This window comes from Oncorhynchus mykiss, chromosome 12 (assembly GCF_013265735.2).
Source record: "Oncorhynchus mykiss isolate Arlee chromosome 12, USDA_OmykA_1.1, whole genome shotgun sequence".
Lineage (NCBI taxonomy): Eukaryota > Metazoa > Chordata > Actinopteri > Salmoniformes > Salmonidae > Oncorhynchus > Oncorhynchus mykiss.
The window spans coordinates 44,560,909-44,575,934 of NC_048576.1; the positions used below are offsets into that span (position 1 = coordinate 44,560,909).

Here is a 15,026-nt window from a genome sequence, read left to right on the forward strand (position 1 = left end):
AAAAACCTATATTCAAATTGTACTTTTTGTAATGACCACACAAACGGTGTTGCATCTTTTTTGGCCTTGTATTCATGTAAGGAATCTTGTCAGACATTAGTAGATGTTTAATTGAACACATGTATATAGATTTACGCTATAATGGAGAGATGTACTGCTTGGAATCTTTACCTATGAAACAATTTTATGTAAGCTAGAGGTTTTACTCCGTCCAGACCGGACACTGAAGGCCTGGTTTTAACTTGGACATAGTCTCAGTCGGTATTATATATACTGAACAAAAGTATAAACGCAACATGCAACAATTTCAACGAGTTCACTGAGTTACAGTTCATATAAGGAAATCAGTCAATTGAAATAAATTCATTAGGCCCTAATCTATGGATTCCACACAAGTGGGCAAGGGCGCAGCCATGGATGGGTCTGGGAGGGCATAGGCCAAGCCACTTGGGAAAATTTGCGCAGCAAATTGGATTTGGATTTTCTTTCCCCCACCATACTCGTGCGCGCTGTTTATGAGTCTGATCGCAATTACAGAATTGTACCAAATCAAGTGTATAAAAGGATGGAATACTTTCTATCTTGACAGCATTCTTTTTACACATATGGTAAAAGTCACTAACAAGATCCAATCACTAGGGCCAGCTCACAAGTATTGGCTTTTTAGAAACGGTTCCTAATCAACACTAAAAAAGCTAAATAATTTTGCAAACATAAAAACAAAAGATCGCATCAACACAGACTGCAAACTGGCTACACAAAGTTTAAGTAGGCTACCACAAAGGGAATTTAAACACTATTCGCTAGAAGAGTCAGGTGTTTCAGCCTATGTAAAGGTGCCTATTGTATTTCTTTGTAGGGCATACATCATTTCAGATTTTCTAAATTGATAAAATCTCAAATCTAATGCAAAGGCATTTTAGAAGCATTGCCTCTATAGCCAATACCAGACACTCATTCATTCTCAATCGCGCAGTCTTCTAAACTCCCGACTCCATTTAATACCAAGATGTTTATATTTATTTTTTATTATACTTTTTGTGACGTACAGTTACAGTCTATCAGGTTGCGTGATCCTCGTAATGTCACGTGGAAAATACAACTAATTGGAAGCAGAATTAATTGTAAACTCAGCAAAAAAAGAAAAGTCCACTCACTGTCAACTGCGTTTATTTTCAGCAAACCTAACATGTGTAAATATTTGTATGAACATAACAAGATTCAACAACTGAGACATGAACTGAACAAGTTCCACAGGCATGTGACTAACATAAATGGAATAATGTGTCCCTGAACAAAGGGGGGTCAAAATCAACAGTAACAGTCAGTATCTGGTGTGGCCACCAACTGCATTAAGTACTGCAGTGCATTTCCTCCTCATGGATTGCACCAGATTTGCCAGTTCTTGCTGTGAGATGTTACCCCATTCTTCCACTAAGGCACTTGCAAGTTCCCGGACATTTCTGGGGGGGAATGGCCCTAGCCCTCACCCTCCGATCCAACAGGTCCCAGACGTGCACAATGGGATTGAGATCCGGGCTCTTCACTGGCCATTGCAGAACACTGACATTCCTGTCTTGCAGGAAATGACGCACAGAACGAGCAGTATGGCTGGTGGCATTCTCATGCTGGAGGGTCATGTCAGGATGAGCCTGCAGGAAGGGTACCACATGAGGGAGGAGGATGTCTTCCCTGTAACGAACTGCGTTGAGATTGCCTGCAATGACAACAAGCTCAGTCCGATGATGCTGTGACACACTGCCCCAGACCATGACGGACACTCCACATCCAAATCGATCCCACTCCAGAGTACAGGCCTCGGTGTAACGCTCATTCCTTCAACGATAAACGCGAATCCGACCATCACCTCTGGTGAGACAAAACCGCAACTCGTCAGTGAAGAGCACTTTTTGCCAGTCCTATCTGATCCAGCAATGGTGGGTTTGTGCCCATAGGTGACGTTGTTGCCGGTGATGTCTGGTGAGGACCTGCTTTACAACAGGCCTACAAGCCCTCAGTCCAGCCTCTCTCAGCCTATTGCGGACAGTCTGAGCACAGATGGAGGGATTGTGCGTTCCTGGTGTAACTCAGGCAGTTGTTGTTGCCATCCTGTACCAGTCCGGTAGGTGTGATGTTCGGATATACCGATCCTGTGCAGGTGTTGTTACATGTGGTCTGCCACTGCGAGGACGATCAGCTGTCCATCCTGTCTCCCTGTAGCGCTGCTTAGGCGTCTCACAGTACGGACATTGCAATTTATTGCCCTGTCCACATCTGCAGTCCTCATGCCTCCTTGCAGCATGCCTAAGGCACGTTCACGCAGATGAGCAGGGACCCTGGGCATCTTTCTTTTGGTGTTTTTCAGAGTCAGTAGAAAGGCCTCTTTGGTGTTCTAAGTTTTCATAACTGTGACCTTAATTGCCTTCCGCCTGTAGGCTGTTAAGTGTCTTAACGACCTATCCACAGGTGCATGTTCATTAATCGTTTATGGTTCATTGAACAAGCATGGGAAACAGTGTTTAAACCCTTTACAATGAAGATCTGTGAAGTTATTTGGATTTTTACAAATTATCTTTGAAAGGCAGGGTCCTGAAAAAGGGACGTTTCTTTTTTTGCTGAGTTCATATCACACTCGCACATTTGCATTTAATTTCTTTCACTAGCAAATGCGAGTGAACTGCTGGCTCTTTAGAGCCCACTGAATGTCCATCTTATGTTCGCTAACGTTAGCTTGAAACATTTTGTGTTTACCTTTCCACAACACACAGAGTCGAAATGGGATTTGTCCACGTGTTTACGTACAGATGACAGTCGGCAAACTCAGCATCACAACAAACAGGAGGGGCAGACACGGGGTAGCGACGTCGAATAATGATGTATTCATCTCCATGTCCGTTGACACGTCTGTGTGTTGCAGCTCGAGAATCGGGATGTTAGATTTACTCAGTGGATTTATTTTTTATTAAAACGTTTTTTTTTTGTTGTTAAAAATAAATAAATCAGGCTCTATTCATTCATACATACTTTTAACTCGGCTCTCGCACCTGAGTACATGGACAGAGAATTGCGTAGTCGGTACGCAAAATGCGTGCATGTTGTCAGGTCTGTAATAGGCCTGTGATACTGACCTGTAAACAACAGCCATATCTACAGTGTTGGTCACCAGGAGGTTGTAACCAACGACCTCAACTTCTGAAAAAAGTATTTATGTCGCTGTTCTCAATTAATCCTATTATTACATTTCATTTTTTTGTGATTTTTCACAGTTCCACAACGATTGTCAGTGTAACCAAACATTCCCTCTCTCCCACCTCTACATAGAATGTTCAATATACAGGGATGCAAACTGGTGAGGGGCCAAAAAAGGTTAAACTTTTTTTTTTGCACTGAATTAATTAATTAATTAACAAAGAATATGATCTACATGATCAGTCGCGTGAACCTAACTCACAGCTAAAAAATTTAAAGAAAGCAATCCAATGTTATTTGTGGGCCAGAATTTACCACAAATGACACTCAAGTCTTGAGAAGAAAAAAAAACACTAATATTGCAGTTAACCATGACAGCCTTTATAATAGAACGCTTGTGACCACACACATCTAAATGTTGCACTTGAAACAGAATGAAACAAACAGGCTTTCTATTTTTTTCTCTATTATAGTGGCCACTGTAGTAGACATCGATCAAGTGCACAAGGCTACATGTGTACAAAAATAACGTTCACCGAGTAAAAAATGTAATAATCACCCCTCACTCACACGTGTAACTGTCAAGTTCAAAACAACAAAAACAATATATTTGGGCTACACTGCACATGATTACATTGTACACTGTCTGCCTGTGGACATCTGTTCTACATTGTGCCAACAGAGCATGATACCCTTTGTTGGCATAATTGATCTCTTTTAGGCAGAGAGTACACCTGGCATACCCCTTTTTATCCACTGTATTGAAAAAGTGAGAAAGAGGTTAGGTATGTGGTGTTCCTTTCAACTCTATGGTGGCATCCAGTTTAAGCCAGGCCCAGCTCCAGCTACACTTGATCCCTGAATCCCTGAAGTAACGACTCATTTTCACCTACTTCTCTTATTCTAAATTGACCACATACTGTAGAGGGAAAACGTTAGTTCACAGATAATAGTTAGTTCATTAGCTATTTAACATTTCACGGATTGCCAGGGTCCAGAAAGCTACTAACGCGTTATAACTTGAGGAACAGCAAGGATCCGTATACCAGTTAATACTAGAGCGAATTGGTTAGGTTAGTAACGTTCGCTCACCTGATGTTGTAACGTTAGCTAGCTGACTTCATTAGCCATCAAATTTTCAGACCATAACTCAATTATTTGATCAGTAAAGTTGGCTAATGTTGCTCAACATTTTTCTGGCTAACTAACGGAGAATTCGATCAAACTAGCAATGGTAACAATACTTGTTCCACCACACTTTCTCCCTCACCTAAAACTTTCCAAATGCCAGTTGTTTTTAGGTTACAGCTCATGAAATACGCTTCATCACTTTCTCGCCCCCATGGTCAGGCTTCTCACCTACCTCTTTGTTATCGTTCAGGAGACACGCTGCTGTTAGCTGGCAAACTGCCATTGCCCTCTCCTCTCTTTCCAGAGCGCGCGCTGATGCTATAATTAGCTAATTGTTGCCTCTTCTCTCTTCAGTCGCGTGCTGCATTCTGTTGTTCTGTAAACAATGGGCTGAGCTTTGGATACAGACAGTATTGCCACAAACACGCATCACTCGTTCGCATACAGCCAGTAGTGATCCAAAGCCACCCCCTCGCCCAAACTTTTCTCATCGGATCTACACGAATCACACAGGTCACCTATTTTGGATTCAAAACAGCGGATTTCGCCGAAAGGTGACTAGTTAGCATACCTGAATATACCAATAGCTCCACCTAGCCCAATGTTAGGCTAGGGAGAGGTTCTGACCAAATGCTCTCTCCTCCCATCTAATCATTTCAGACGGGGGATTTAACAAAGTGGGTGTTTGAGATTGATTGCAGTAGTGATGTGATGCTCTCCAACATCTAATCCGTGTGGACGCATGTAAAAACAGACACAAGATGGATGGGTGACCACAATGGAAAAAACAAACAAACACAGGAATTCAATGCATTCCAAAGTGATGTAGCTAAACATCCAGCCTTGTTTTTTTTGGTGAAAGGGATAGTCCACTCAAAGTACCACCTTTGTTACCTTGCTAGCTATGTATAGTCATAGTAAGAGAGAGTGAGCAAGGTGGCCACTGTTAGGTTAGGTCGCAAATGGCACCCTTAACCCTATATAGTGCACTACTTTTAACCAAAGCCCTATGGACGCTGGTCAAAAGTAGAGCACTAAATATGGAATAAAGTACCAATTGGGGCGCAATTTTTGATGGGGTAATTTGTAAATTGTGTATAGGCCATCCTCACCAGGTACAGTCTGGTCCACCAGAGCCAGGCCCACGCAGCTGTTCTGACAGCTGGCTGAGAGACGACGACCGCCGGGGATACTCAGCACATCCAGCCACAACACACTGCAGAAAGAGGGCACAGTGAATACACACACACAACTGAGAGGCAACAGCAGACAGAGGGAACACAAACTAACTTGCTGGGCAGCTCAGGGATGAGTCTCCACTGGCTGCTCTTCAAATTGGTGAAAGGAAGAGTTCTATTGGAGAGAAAAGATGTTTACTCGTCTCCCACACCAAACATTACAAAACTCACTGTACACACACACAGGCACATAGGCTTACTTCCTTGTAAAGATGAATCCACTGGTCATGACCACTGAGCAGAAACACTGTCTCACTGCATCCATCTCCACACTACACTCTGGCAGAGTTGTTATTCATGTCATTAACAATGTAAGGAAGGGATAAACATGGTATCATCATGCCAGGCTTTTTTATACATTTTATGTAAATAGTCCAGTGGCCATTTGATTAATTGTTCAGCAGTCTTATGGCTTGGGGGTAGAAGCCGTTAAGGAGTCTTTTGGTTTTACGGGCTTTCCTCTGACACCGCCTATTATGTAGGTCCTGGATGGCAGGAAGCTTGGCCCCGGTGATGACATGGGCCGTACGCACTACGCTCTGTAGCGCCTTACGGTCAGATGCCATACCAGGCGGTGATGCAACCGGTCAGGATGCTCTCGATGGTGCAGCTGTAGAACCTTCTGAGGATCTGGGGATCCATGGCAAATCTTTTCAGTCTCCTGTGGGGGAAAAGGTTTTGTCATGCCCTCTTCACGACTGTCTTGGTGTGTATAGACCATGAAAGTTCGTTGGTGATGTGGACACCAAGGAACTTGAAACTCTCAACCAGCTCCACTTCAGCCCTGTCAATGTTAACGGGGGCCTGTTCGGCCCGCCTTTTCCTGTAGTCCACGATCAGCTCCTTTGTCTTGCTCACATTGAGGGAGAGGTTGTTGTCCTGGCACCACACTGCCAGTTCTCTGACTTCCTCCCTATAGGCTGTCTCATCATTGTCTGTGATCAGGCCTAGCTGTTGTGTCGTCAGCAAACTTAATGATGGTGTTGCAGTCGTGTTTGGCCACGCAGTCATGGGTGAACATGGAGTACAGGAGGGGACTAAGTACACACCCCTGAGGGGCCCCAGTGTTGGGGATCAGCATGGCAGACGTGTTGTTGCCTACCTTTACCACCTGGGGCGGCCCGTCAGGAAGTCCAGGATCCAGTTGCAGAGGGAGGTGTTTAGTCCCAGGGTCCTTAGCTTAGTGATGAGCTTTGTGGGAACTATGGTGTTGAACACTGAGCTGTAGTCAATGAACAGCATTCTCACATAGTGAAAAAGGGCAGTGTGGAGTGCGATTGAGATTGTGTCACGGTAGTGTGTACAATACTACTCTTTGCGGTAAAGCTGGAAGGGGGTGAACTGCAGCTCCAGGTTCAGACAGCTCTCTAAGAAGACAAAGCAATAGGCTATAATCATGTTCACTAGGCACTAAACAGAAGAAAATTATTCATAACAAAGTGAAAGGGGGAGCTACTATCTGAACTGTCCAATAAGAAACTGTTGTTTTCCATCATATAACATTTTGAAACACTTTACTATGGTGTTCTTAATTAACACAACCCTGCAGAACTACGTGAATACCAGAAGGGAATTGTGTGTTAACTTCTATGTGATTCAACTGCAGCGGGTGACAGATAACTTATGTGCAATGAACTCCAGGTTAAACTCTGACCATGGCTTGTAGTCACAGTAGATGTTGAGGAACAGAGTGGCTTTGTGTTATGGATACAGTGATGGATGAATACACTTTCAAATACCAAAGAGACAGAGAGAAGTGATCAGGGTCATATTATGTTCAGTAGTCAAGAAATATAAGAAAATGTCGTAAAACAGATGGAGAAACATGGAGGCACTGTCTGAACTTGCCCAGGAGAAAAGCTTTTTTCCAGTTGTCCTACAGTGTTGCCTAATGAACATGACCCATGGAGGATATGTGTATGGGTTGGATATGTGTACAAATCCACTCACTAGGAGAAGGGTGGGGCATTTAAGAATATCTTGATGGACGTTATGCCTACGACCAGCCCCCTGTTTGGTGGGGATTCGTTGATAGCATCAGTTGATACAATCTCTGCATCAACTGAAGAGACAGACATACATTAATTAGCAAGTTGACTGACGTTACACATTTTGTACACACGCACGCACATTTTGAACTTGTATGAGTCGATTAACTTTTATGGCTTTAAGACAGGATAGTACCTATTACTTCTGAGCGGATGTGGGCTCTCCTCTTGGGCAGGCGTTTATAAAAAATAAAAAAAATCACTGTCTTTCTTACAGAGAGCACACCTCACTGTCACAACCAAGTTCACCAGTGTAGCAATAATGCAACAGTAGCAGGATACATTACGGAGCTCTCATCTTCACCTGGTATGTAGATGTACTTCTTTAGCAACAGGTCTGATTTTCTGTTGGAGGTATTGGTACCTGAAACAGACAACTTTACCTTTCAGAGTAGCGGTGAGTAACGTTAGCTCTTGCTCTCTAGCCAGCAGAGTCCGTACATGTGTTACTCTGGGACAGAAAAAGCGTCTGAAACTATCCTCTGCGAAGGGACACACTTCTTTCCCCTCACGCAGCATGCTCTTGACCTAGTAAATGCCATTTATTTCATATTTATTTGCCAAAACTAGTGCAAAACACCATCTCATGTAAATAATCACAACTTCCCATCACCGGCATAGGAGCAATCGAACAGCACAACATCCGAGTGTGGGAGGAACCACGAGTCAAATGGTCAAGACTTCTAGCAAATCAGCGTGGAGTTCTTCAACCAATCACTTCACTTCACAGTTTAGCCACTGCAAAGCAATTTGTTAAATCAACCACTAGCTGTCAGCAAAATCTCAATAAAAAAGTATATGATCCTGTCTGTGGATGTTCCAAAGCAACGAAAGAAAAAGCATACACATTTCTTGGCGTTGTATATAAATATAAGTCATCCGTTGGTTTATTCAGTTTATATATTGACTTATTTGACTCAGTGTCCTCAAACGGTTTTCATTTGTGGCTTTAAGACAGGATAGTACCTATTACTTCTGATCCGATGTGGGCTCTCCTCTTGAGCAGGCGTTTATAAAAAATAAAATAAATCACTGTCTTTCTTACAGAGAGCACACCTCACTGTAACAACCAAGTTCACCAGTCAGTCCCTGACACATTTCTACATATATCTCTGTGAGTCAAGCATCTCTAATTAAAACAATTGTTATATTGAGGAGGTGAGATGAATGATGAGTTTTTTGAAGACCCCATATCAGACAGTAGGCTTAAACAATTTAGAATATGGTTATCAGTGTGTGTGTGTGTGTGTGTGCTAGTGATGTGCGGGTCAGTTGTTCATAACCCATCCGCAACGGGCCGACTATATGTGATTAAGTGAAAATCTGAGACCTGACCCGACCCTAACCCGCAAAAATATAAAATGCGCTTTACATTCAGTAATTTTTTTGATAGGGCGTGCAGGATCTTTTTTAAAGCCTTATTTAGATAGACCTATGTTCCTGCTTAATATTTCCGACAATTTGGTAGGCTATGTTAGACAACTTGTCTATACATTCAGCTCTTCTGTCTTTACTTGTTTCCCTAGAATACTAAATAGGCTGGGTTTCTGTATAGCACTTTGTGACATCGGCTGATGTAAAAAAGGGCTTTATAAATACATTTGATTGATTGATGGATTGATAAAGAGCCTAAACCCTTGCTCACCAGAAAATATGTCATACATCGATAGAATGCTTTAATCTAAGTGATATTGGTAAAGTTATCTTTCATATCTGCTTCTCTTGAGCAGCAAAGACATTTACAGTCCGGGGAGAACATGCAATAAGTCAACAACAAAAAAACAGGAAATATATTCCATGCAAAATTTCCAAATGAGATCATTTTGACCAGTTTTAAGGGAACTAAAAGCTGTGAAAACGATACATATTTTATTTGGATGAAATAGCCTACTAGCTGTTATGATGTTGATAAAGATAGGCCCTAGCACATTTCTCCACCCCTGTTCCCAAAATGTACATTTGATGTAGAATTTTCACAAGAACTGCTTCATTTTGTTCATATTTTATTAGGCTATGTGAGAGGTTCTAGACCTAGAGTCAGTGTCCAGATTTCATTTACTGTTCCATTTAACCCATCTGAACAATAGCCTAGCCTAGTTCCCTTGACATGCCATATTTGAAGTCCCCGTCTTATGACTGTCGACACATTTATGACACATTTCCCAAACATTAGGGTACTGTTCTGGCCCTCCCTTCTCTTTATTTTCTACTCTCCATTTTGCAGATTTTCTCTTATTGAATTAAACTCTGACATAGTCCTTTTTGCCTCAGTTGATCAATGTTAACATTTTCTGCCCAAATTCCCAAAAGCATTTGGCAATTGGCCTGTAGTTGGCACCCATGTAGTAAGGCCCTAAGGAACAGGAGGGTTTCTAGGTCGAAACTAGGTCTGACTGAAAAGATAGGGTGGAATAATTTTGTGCTCTGAGACTTGACGACTGTCGCCTCATCCATAGTGAATTGCACTCGTAAACACCCCACTGGGCACAGGTGCAAGTTAAACATTTACATTTGGTTGAGTTGTCAACTAACTGAATTCAACGCGATATCAACAAAAAAATTAACCATGACGTTGGCTTAGGTTAAAGTTGGGTGAAAAAAAATGAGAAGGGTGTAATTGCTGCCTGCAATTTGGGGCATTCCTACATTTGGGCATTCCTGCATCTGCTGGAACCCCTCTTTATACTTCTATTGGTCAGTTTATAAGCTAGAACAGGTGGGGGAGCACCATTACAGTAGGTGGCATTAATGCACAATGACGTTGGATGCCAACCGCCTATAAACTCCACCGAAGAAGGGGAGGGGGCGACAATGATAGCTAGCTAGCGAACAACACTGTGTGCTAGCTTAGCCAGCTAGTCCGGTACACAGCAGGCGGGGGCAACACTGTGTGATAGATGCTAGCTAGCATCTATCACATGTGCTAGCTAGCAAATGGTGTCCCTAACTAGCAAGCTAGCTAGTTAGGCAACACACAGTGTGCCCCAGCCTCCCGCCTGCTGAGCTAGCGACCGGTAGGCAGAAGGCGGGGGCCACACTGTGTGCTAGCTAACTAGTTAGCTAGCTCATGGTGTCACCCCAGCCTCTCGCCTTCTGTTCTAGCGTGTGGCAGGGGCGACTGGTAGACAGTGCCCTTTGCCCCTGCCAGACGGGTACTATTTTCCAACAGTTCTGTTAACGACGGTGAGGCGTTCATGCAGGAACCAAATAGGTGCTCGAGGGGGGCCGTTCAAGCAGGGAGACAGTTCCAGAAAAAAAGGAAGTCTGTTTTAATGAAAAACTGACTTTGTCTTGTCCTGTATTAGTCAGTGAGATCATTGGCAATTCTTGCGGAGTAATAATGAACTTGAGTATTGAATTGAAGAAGAATATGGAGAGAAACTAGGAGCAGATACATTTTTATGTATTGTTGAGGTTAGGCTACTTAAATTGCACTAGGAGATGAATGGAAATACTGTGTCATGGTGTAATACAGATTCTAAATGTTTTTTTTTTCTGGAGATGAGATGCTGAATTATTCTGATGACACCAATACCCTTCACAATTTTATTGGAGACAAATGACGTGATCTTTCCAGTTGTGGATTCCTAGGAACTTGGAAGATTGTATATGGCATATTGGACATGCAGATATCCTCATGGAAATGTTTTTTTAAATTTTAGGTAAGAAATCACATATGCACATTTTTGACAACTTATTTGCTTTGAACCAGTTGTCTATCAAGTTCAATATGACTATACGTTTTGGGGTATCTTTATCTGATATAAAAATACTGGTGTAATTCATTCATCATTTACAAATAGTTGAACTCGGAGGTTTACATACGCTTATGTTGGAGTGTAACGGCTTTCATCGGAAGAAGAGGAATCATCAGACCAAAATGCTACAGGGTACGTGTTCATCTTTAATAATTGCACTGAACACTGAATATACAAAACAACAAAAGGAAAACCGAAACAGTCCTGCAAGGTGAAAAACACTAAACAGAAATGAACTACTCACAAACTAAGATGGCAACACAGGCTACCTAAGTATGATTCCCAATCAGAGACAATGAAAGAGCTGTCCCTGATTGAGAACCATACCCGGCCGAAACATAGAAATACAAAAACCTAGACAAACAAATATAGAATGCCCACCCAAATCACACTCTGACCAAATAAAAACAGAAACATACAAAGCAATATACGGTCAAGGCGTGACAAAAGGTGCGGACTCCGGCCGCAAAACCTGAACCTACAGGGGAGGGTCTGGGTGGGCATTACTCCGCGGTGGCGGCTCTGGTGAGGAACGTGGACCCCGCTACACCTTTGGCTCGGCCCACTTAGGTGATGCCTCTAGAGCGAGGACCCTCACCGCCGACCCCGGACTGAAGGACGCCTCTGGACTGAGGGGCGGCGACTCTGGCAGCTCCGGACAGGAGGGCGGCGACTCTGGCAGCTCCGGACAGGAGGGCGGCGACTCTGGCAGCTCCGGACAGGAGGGCGGCGACTCTGGCAGCTCCGGACAGGAGGGCGGCGACTCTGGCAGCTCCGGACAGGAGGGCGGCGACTCTGGCAGCTCCGGACAGGAGGGCGGCGACTCTGGCAGCTCCGGAGTGAAGGGCGGCGACTCTGGCAGCTCCGGAGTGAAGGGCGACGACTCTGGCAGCTCCGGAGTGAAGGGCGACTCTGGCAGCTCCGGAGTGAAGGGAGAACCTGGAGGGAGAGGACGGAGAGACAGCCTGGTGGGTGGGGCTGCCACAGGGCTGGGGAGACCTACAGGAGGCCTGGTGCGTGGAGGAGGCACCGGATGAACCGGGCTGTGGGGGAGCACTGGAGCTCTGGTGCGCAGCCTTGGCACCACTCCTCCAGGCTGGATGACCTCTTAAGCCCGGCCCCTCCAGAGTGCAGGCACAGGTCGAACCGGGCTGTGGGGGAGCACTGGACATCTGGTGCATACCAATCTCATTGGTATGAGATATTAGCGATATTCCCCAGCCTGTGCCCAAGGTCCCTTGACGTCCAATATCTCCTTCCATGTCCATGAGTCCAACACTTTCTGCTCCCTGTTACCCCGCTGCTTGGTCCGTTTGTGGTGGGTAGTTCTGTAACGGCTTTCATCGGAAGAAGAGGAATCATCAGACCAAAATGCAGTAGGGTACGTGTTCATCTTTAATAATTGCACTGAACACTGAATAAACAAAACAACAAAAGGAAAACCGAAACAGTCCTGCAAGGTGAATAACACTAAACAGAAATGAACTACCCACAAACTAAGATGGCAACACAGGCTAGCTAAGTATGATTCCCAATCAGAGACAACGAAAGACAGCTGTCCCTGATTGAGAACCATACCCGGCCGAAACATAGAAATACAAAAACCTAGACATACAAACATAGAATGCCCACCCAAATCACACCCTGACCAAACAAAAATAGAAACATACAAAGCAATCTACGGTCAGGGCGTGACAATTACTATACTAATTGACTTGGAGAACTGAGAATGAAGGGTTTGGAATTATGAAGTTTCTGTGTTGATTTCCCTTACTTTAAAAGGAGTATAGAATATTTTGATATAGAAGCTAAAATCTAAATGCCTACATTAAAATGTAATGTCTATTATCACACAAGTGATAAGAGGACGGAATGTGATGCAAAATTTTATGTTGGTGCATTTCTATATTATACATTTCTGTGTACAATGTTTGCGCTTTTCTATAAACCAATATCCGTGTTAATGTAAGTGACTTATTGAACGAATCCTCACTATCAGTATCTGCAATTTGGCAGTACGCCCAGACCCTTGTTTTGAGAACTATATCACAGTTTCAAGGTATCAACTTAGAGAGAAGAAGCCTTGTGAGGTATTGGTCTGTCACATGCATGACCCATTATTGTTTTTTCACAGGAATGAAGCAAACATGAATGATGAATAAGCTAAGTCATGCAAATATGACTTGTCAGTACAGAAGAGAACTAATGGGACTGCCCCGTTAGCGCTCCTGACAGATGTTCACTCTGGTGCATCAAGTTTGTTGGAACCTCTCCAACGCGCTGACAATAAACAATGATTAATTTAAGATTGACTTTGAATGTCCCTGTTTAAGAGTTTCCACAACAGTGTGTTGTATGTAGAGACAGTGAGATCTCCTGTTGGACTATGTTCTCCAGTTCAGGAATAGCTTGTGCCACACTCCCAGTTGCCCTAATACCACCTGGATAATCTCTAGGCAGGATTACTGTCCACTGTAATCAATCAACCACATTGTCACCTAATATAGCATCCTCTGACTAAACACACACAGAGAGAGAGAGAGAGAGAGTCGGCCCTAGCTTTTTGGGGGCCTAAGCAAAACAGAAACAAAGTACATTTCCTGCAATTCTACACATTTTGCCATGGGGCGTAGAGAAAGTGATGCAGTTTTTAAGCAAGTTTACTGCAATTCAACACATTTTCCCATGTTAGCAGAGAGAAGATGTTTCAGTTGTATAACTTGTTTTCATGCAATTCTACTCATTTTGCAATGGGGTGGAGAGACAAATGTGCAGTTTTACAGCTAATTTCTTGTAATTCTGCACCTTTCCCATGGGGTGAAGAGACAGTATTTGCAGGTTTTGAAGCTAATTTATTGATATTCTAATAATCTTGCCCTGAGTTATGTCATGTAATATGATATTTGAGTGAGAGTGACGAATAAAATCAATGAGGGCCCCCTGGAGGTCAGGGCCTCTGGGCAAGTGCCCTGCGTGCCTGGTCGGTAATTCGACCATGATTAGTACAAGTTTAGATAGTCCAGTCAGCTAACATACCAATCTAAAAAAATGAGCTGACATGGGCTAATTGAGTGATTGTCACTGACTGACATAAAAAGAGAAAAACTGCTGATGCACAACCAAATTCCAGAATTGCACCTTGTGTGTTCTACTATTCTAACTCTCAAAAGTAAGTTGAGTGGCTAGGGTGTGCTCTGCAGACACACACATGCATTCGCACGCACACACACACACACACACACACACAAGCATGCACACACATGCACCTTACACACAAATGCACGCAGGCATGCACACACACACACATATGTATGCACATTACTATCTTACTCATCTCACTCTCTGTCACAGAAACACACACCCACACATAAAGAATAACACACACCGTGTTTTGTTTTCCTTTACTTTGTCTCAAGTCGATTGTGTTTGTTCTTCGTCTTGTTGAGGCAAGGAGCAGAGAATGTCTGGATTGTGCCTTTAATTATTCTGTATCAAATGATAAAAAGTAGTTCAAGTGTATTGATTGAATGATTGATTACACACATTACCATTCATGGGGAACTGTGGTTCAAATGCCGGGACAGAGCCACTGGGCACAAGCTGGTTGAATCAATGTTGTTTGAACGTAATTTGTCAACGTTTTGAAAAAAATGAATTATACA

The 15,026-nt window shown here is 43.3% G+C and overlaps 1 pseudogene; it reads right to left on the minus strand.

The window, feature by feature from the left end:
- Positions 1 to 3,315: 3,315 nt before the first annotated feature.
- On the minus strand, positions 3,316 to 8,232 carry LOC118937885 (annotated as a pseudogene).
- Positions 8,233 to 15,026: the final 6,794 nt, after the last annotated feature.